The 6,437-nt window shown below is 42.2% G+C and overlaps 1 non-coding gene across 1 annotated transcript; it reads left to right on the forward strand.

Annotated features, from left to right (window-relative positions):
- Window positions 1-1,692: 1,692 nt before the first annotated feature.
- On the forward strand, window positions 1,693-1,800 carry LOC126963444 (U6 spliceosomal RNA). The gene has a single exon (XR_007729082.1). It is a non-coding gene; the product is annotated as a U6 spliceosomal RNA (small nuclear RNA).
- The last annotated feature ends 4,637 nt before the right edge of the window (window positions 1,801-6,437 follow it).

The following is a 6,437-nucleotide window of genomic DNA, read 5'->3' on the forward strand; positions in this document are numbered from 1 at the left end:
ATATCTCTGTCACCATAGTCACGAAGCACATGGTGAGTAATAAAGCAGATCACGAGATCCTGACAAAGCCTCAGTTTTCTCATTTGAAAAGTGGAGAATATTAGTACCTACCTGATGGGCTTTGGGTGTGTTTCAAGTGAGATAATGTGTTACTGTATTTATTACAGTGCTAATCAATAAAAGTGGCTATCACTATTATAATTATTTTCACTTAATTACTAATATTACCACTCCTAAAACAGGTCCAGCCTTGCTGTGCCAACTCCATCCACTCCATCTCTTAACTCCTTCCAGAGAAACCAATGGGTATTAACGTTGCTCTCGTCTCTGAGTTCTCAGACATGTTGTCCTAGCTATGGAGAAAGCTGATTTCTAGAAAGTTAGTCCTTTCCTGAGGGAAAAGTGCCAGTAGGGAAATCGCAAGACAAACCATGAAAGAAACATAATTACTTTTTATTTACCTTTTCTGAACTGAAACATTTTTAGCAGAAACCTGCAACTCAGAAACAGAAGACTAACAAGACAGAAACCAGTACGTGGCTAAAGAAATACCTTACATTAATTCAGGGACACAGATGCTACAGACAGATACCTTTGGCAGGTGACAAGATTCAGGTTTGTCAGGGAACATGAGGAGTGAACATAGTAGTTCAGCTTTGAAAGGCCTTCAGTGAAAGTCATGTTAAGTTCTTTACTGGGAGAATTTTTTTCCTGTGTTGTATTCACAGCACTTGGATAATTTATTTTAGGTTCATTAGTTTATTATTTTACTTCTTATCATCCTTATGGTCAGAACGTTGAGTTTTGATGGTCCCTTGGAATTGATCAAGGGATCCAGTCAGTTGCAAAAGATAGCAGGCTCTTTACTACGACAAAATGAGGGCATGAATAAGTTGGTCTTCCTGTCAAACCTAGTCCAGAATAAGTTGTCGCCCCCACAAGTTGCGTTCTCAAAGCCCGGGGAATCACTCAGGTGTCCTGGCCTTGTGGGGTGGATGAGCTTGTATCAGGAGTTTAGGGGAAGGCGGATCTGCAAAGAGAGGAGGAAGAATGGATCCAATTCCTAGCTGATCAGGAAAAGGGCTGATTTGTTCAACCGAGAGGTATAAAATTCAAAGGAATTTGCATTTGTTTCCCTGAGAATGAAAACTTACATTCAAAGAAGCAGCTTTTGAGACTGACTACAACATTGTATGTGGTCAATTTGGCCAGACATATATAGAGGGTAGGGAGGGCCATCATCTGTACATTGCTAGGCTGAGGCCTGGAAAAGGGTTAGGAAGGGCAGGATGGTGAAATGAGAAGGCTATAGGGCTTTGGAGACAGACTGTGTTCCCACTCTACCACTTGCTAGCTCTGGGTCACTGAGCAAATAAGTTTTCCCCTTGTCAGCTCTAGGATTTTCATCTGTAAAACAATCTTAATAATACCCAAATGAAATATCAAATAAAAGGATACTTGTGAAAAAAATTATAAAGTATGCACCCCATGTAGAAAGTTCTGTTGGTTTATAGAACCAAGTGGGTTTCTATCAAAGTTTGAGGAGAATCAAGGGATATGTTTGTCTGGTGACATCATCACTGTAAACAACAACAGCTTTCCATAAGTCCTACAGTGTTAGGCAGCAAGGACATTGATCTGCTCCAAAGTAGCAATATTTATATTCCACATACTTTCTGTTAAAAGATTTCTGTGTCCACTTAGACAACATATATATTAAAGTTGGAACAATACAGAGAAGATTAGCATTTGCCCCTGAGCAAAAATGACAGGAAAATTCATGAAGCATTCCACAAATTAAAAATATTAAGAAAGATTCCTGCAATGCACTGGAAGTATAATATGGATCTCAGTATAAATGTCATAAATGTATATTAGGGAAAAAAGGATTTTGCGGGGAGAAAGCTGTAGTGCTTTACTCATTTTGTAAAAAATCATACTCAGACACCTCTGGAAGTAATGTTTAACCAGGACATTTTGTCATGAAGTAGCAGAATAACTTTCCTTTCTTATCCCATAATCAAGAGTAAGCCTAAAATAAGAACTGAGCTCCTTCAATATCAAGTTCAATGTTTCATCTACAAGAACAGGCTTTTCCTTGAGAAGGGCATCCCTAATATCTCCTATCCTTATTTTGTTCTAATTGCTGATTAATTTTACCACAGTAGAGTAGTGGAACTTGCTGACTATAAATAAAGCTGATTTCAGCAGGAGTTACAGAATTCAGCCTAGAGACAAACTGAGCTGAGAAGAGAACAATCCGGTTAGGACCATTTTCTTCATTCCTATATGGCTGAGGCTGGTCCCCTTCCTGGCAGCACATCCTTGATGACTTTATCCAGTTGCGTTTTAAATAATTCAAGTGATTGGCCTCCTATTATATCTTCTGGGAGCTCATTCCATCATAGAAAGGAGCTGACTCTCAGGAAGTCTTTCTTGACATAACGTTATTGTGTATGATTGTCTCCCCCATACCCACCAACAACCAGTTCTTGTGTATAATTTCTTCATATTCTTCAAAGATTTTCTCCCATTAAATTTTACATCACAAAGAAATAAATATGAGTGGAAGGAAGGAAGAAAGGAGGGAGGCAGGGAGGAAGGAAAGAAGGAAGGAAGGAAGGAAGGAAGGAAGGAAGGAAGGAAGGAAGGAAGGAAGGAAGGAAGGAAGGAAGGGAGGGAGGGAGGGAGGGAGGGAGGGAGGGAGGGAGGGAGGGGAAGGGGATGGGAGGGAAGGAGGAGGGGAAAAGGGAGGGGGAGGGGGAGGGGTTAGGGATAGAGGGAAAGAAATAAGTGATGGAGGTTAGATGTGATGGGAAGGGGGATGAGGTGTGGTTGTTAGTTGATAGAAGAAGAGAGAGGAGGCAGAGAGTAAAGCATAGACTAAAAGAAAGAACTGGTTGTTGGGGGGATAGGGGAGACAAAACACCAAAAGAAAGAACTAGTTGGAGGGTGGTATGGACATCTCTCAGCATGAATTTAAGGAGGCAGCATCAGTCCAAAATCAACAATAAATCCTTTTCCTAATTTCTGCCTCTCTCTGAGCCTAAAGACATTGATCTTAAGAATCTCAATGGGTTTAGTCAACTCGACAATTGTTAACCTTAAATTCATATTTAATCCATTTACAAACTACTCCATAGTTATCCGTGTTAACATGCACAAAAAAGCTTGTGCACCAGGCCCGAGGAGGAATGTGGAGTGAGGCTGAGAGAGGCAGCTTAACTTTCGCCCACTTGGGGACTTCGCTGTTGCTTTGCCACAGATCACCACCAACCTCCATAGACACCAAGTTCACACTCCTTTGTGTCTATTCACTTTTGAACTTTGTGTTCCAAAAGGAATGCATACCTGAGGGAATTAAGAAATGAGTAGGGAAGACTATAGATCACAAGGGGGGATCCATGGTTTCCAGGGCCAGATTCTTCCCCACCCTGTCTGTAAAGTCAAGGCAGAGTTCCCAGATGAGTGCCATAAAGATCAACTCTAATGGTTCTGTTGAAAACAAAGAAAAAAAGACACCCAAAAATGGGATCAATTTTTGTATCAGTGTTTCTTCACATTAGCCAAGAGTAGGTATGTTTTCACCAGAATCAAGCTCAGCTCCAGTTAATATGCATTTAACTCCACAGTTTCTGGATCATCATGACATCTCAAATCTACCTCCTGTTTAACTGCACACTCCCTGCAAGGACTATCTGTGTTCTTAAAACAAAATTCCAAATCCTCAACACTGTGCACCAGGCCCTGCCTGATCTGGTCTTTATTTGTCTTTCCAACCTTTGCTCTGGCCACCTTCCCCACTTCAGGCCCACACTGGCCATCATCAGCTTTCTAAAGGGTAGCATGCACCTCCTCTGTGCCTTGGGGACTTCTACATGCACAGCCCCCTTGCCTTTTACTGCATTCTCTGATATCCTCCCCTTCCCCTGATTAGTCCCCATTCACCTCTCATACCACCTTAATTATTCCATCTTCAGGGAAAGCTTCTCTGACCACCTCCACTCCCAGGCTAGGTCGGGTCCCTCGCACAGAACTTTGCATCCAAGGCAGGTATAAGTATTTTTTTTAGCTTTTACATTCAGGGATACAAGTTCAGGTTTGTTACATAGGTAAATTTGTGTCATGGGGATTTGTTATACAGATTATCTCATCACCCAAGTATTAAGCCTAGTACCCATTAGTTATTTTTCTGATCCTCTCCCTCCTCCCACCCTCTACCCTCCAAAAGGTCCCAGTGTGTGATGTTCCCCTCTATGTGTCCACGTGTTCTCATTATTTATCTCCCACTTATAAGTGAGAACAAGTGATATTTGGCTTTCTGTTCCTGCATTAGTTTGCTAAGAATAATGGCCTCCAGCCCCATTTATGTCCCTGCAAAGCAATGATCTCATTCTTTTTTATGGTTGCATGGTATTCCATGGTATATATGTACCACATTTTACTTCCAGTCCATCGCTGATGGGCAATTAGGTTGATTCCATGTCTTTGCAGCTGTGAACAGCAGAGCAGGTATAACTAAACACATAATAATATAGTTCACAGTTAAGGGAATCCACTTCCCTTACTGTAAACTCCAGGACAGACACCTGGTCTGCTTTGCTCACCTGTGTCTACAGGTCCTACTAATGCCTTGTGTACACTGGAAACTTACCCTTTTTTGCAAGAAAAATGGCAGTGTAGGTTACAGCCCGCACTTAGAAGCAGGCCTGTCTATAGCAAGGTGTGATCCCTAGGATGCAGAAGTATGTGGTAGTTGTTCAAAGTGAATAAAACAATTAAAATCTATTGTTATCTATTCTTTAAGTGGAGTAAAAGAAGCCTTTCCCAGCTGGAAACTAGTTTGCTGCCAGTTCAAGTTATCAAAGCAATCCTCCAAGGGCCTCACAGGTACCTTCTGGTGGGTTGCAGGGTTTAGTCAACACAGGGTCAGAGACACATATCTCCTCAACATAATGACCCATCTCCTGGGCGCTTTATCCATTTTCCTATTATACTTTCCTCATCTTCTTAGAATGCATTACTTTTCTTATTTAAATTGTTAATCTACTGAGAAGAGAACACGACTTTGTTTCCTACAACAGCCAGTGCACAGTTAAATAATGATTACAATAACATTTAAGGATAACAACCATAGAACATGCCTGGGGAAAATTAAGAAGATTTTCCTTTTTTTTTTTTTTTTTTTTTTTTTTTTTTTGAGACAGAGTTTCCCTCTTGTTGCCTAGGCTGGAGTGCAATGGTGCAATCTTGGCTCACCACAACCTCTGCCCCTACCAGGTTCTAGCAATTCTCCTGCCTCAGCCTCCCGATTAGCTGGGATTACAGGCATGTACCACCACACCCGGCTAATTTTCTATTTTTAGTAGAGGTGGGGTTTCTCCATGTTGGTCAGGCTGGTCTCGAACTCCCAACCTCAGTTGAACCGCCCACCTTGGCCAACCAAAGTTCTGGGATTACAAGCCTGAGCCACCATGCCTGGCAAGGATATCTTAAAGTATTGTTTTTCCTTACATAGTAGAGAGTTAATTGTGATATTCAAATCTAAGTTACACATGGACAAGAAGAGCGAAGAGATTCAACAGTGTTACTAGACAAACACAAATCATCAATTAGCCAGAAGCTGTATCAACCAAAGACATAAGTGAAGGCAACTGATAAATAGCCCAGTGGCTACAGGAACCACTGAAACACGTGAAAAATCAAGCACATTCCGGAGAAAGAGATAGTTCTAGAGGCCGGCTCAGGGAATAGAATCTTGAAAATTTGGAGAAGTGGGAATGAACAGTGTTAAGGGCCCTGAGAGGAAGACACGGGCACCTGAAAAGTGTCTAAGCAGGACCACAATACCATCATCATTACATCCTGTTAAGGTTGAGTTGGTAAAGGAGCTTCCCACACAGCCTCAGCTGGTGCTGGGGACACAAGGAGACAGCAGAGAAGCAGTGGCTCATGTTCCCGACTTTTCTGTAAGCCCTGTAATGAACACAAAGAAGTCAATAGCAGATGATGTACTACAAAGGTCCAAATTAACCTGCTATGCTTCAGACCCACAGGCCCAAGAGGAAGTGGGCAGGCAAAGGGAGATAGTCAGAACCTCACCTTCTTTGTAAAACCCTCTTTCACTGCTGCCTCAGGAATCTCTTCTAACCCTGACTGCTCCTGCTCTCATGCCTGTGTCACCCGCCTGGCACTGAGGTTTTGATATTTCTGGTGGTCAGTCCTTATAGTGGAGCTGCCTTGTCTATCTAGGTAGAACCAAGGAACTGTGGTCTGTCTCCTGCCACTGTCTTGCTTGGTCGCCTCCACGCATGGAACAGATGTGGCTGCTGAACAAATCTTACACTTGAAATTGGTCTTGCCCTTCATCCAAGTCACACACACAGAAACCATCAGGCTCATCCCACCAGTCTCTCCTGATACTGTTTGGTCCTAAT

Source organism: Macaca thibetana, chromosome 9 (assembly GCF_024542745.1).
Source record: "Macaca thibetana thibetana isolate TM-01 chromosome 9, ASM2454274v1, whole genome shotgun sequence".
Classification (NCBI taxonomy): domain Eukaryota; kingdom Metazoa; phylum Chordata; class Mammalia; order Primates; family Cercopithecidae; genus Macaca; species Macaca thibetana.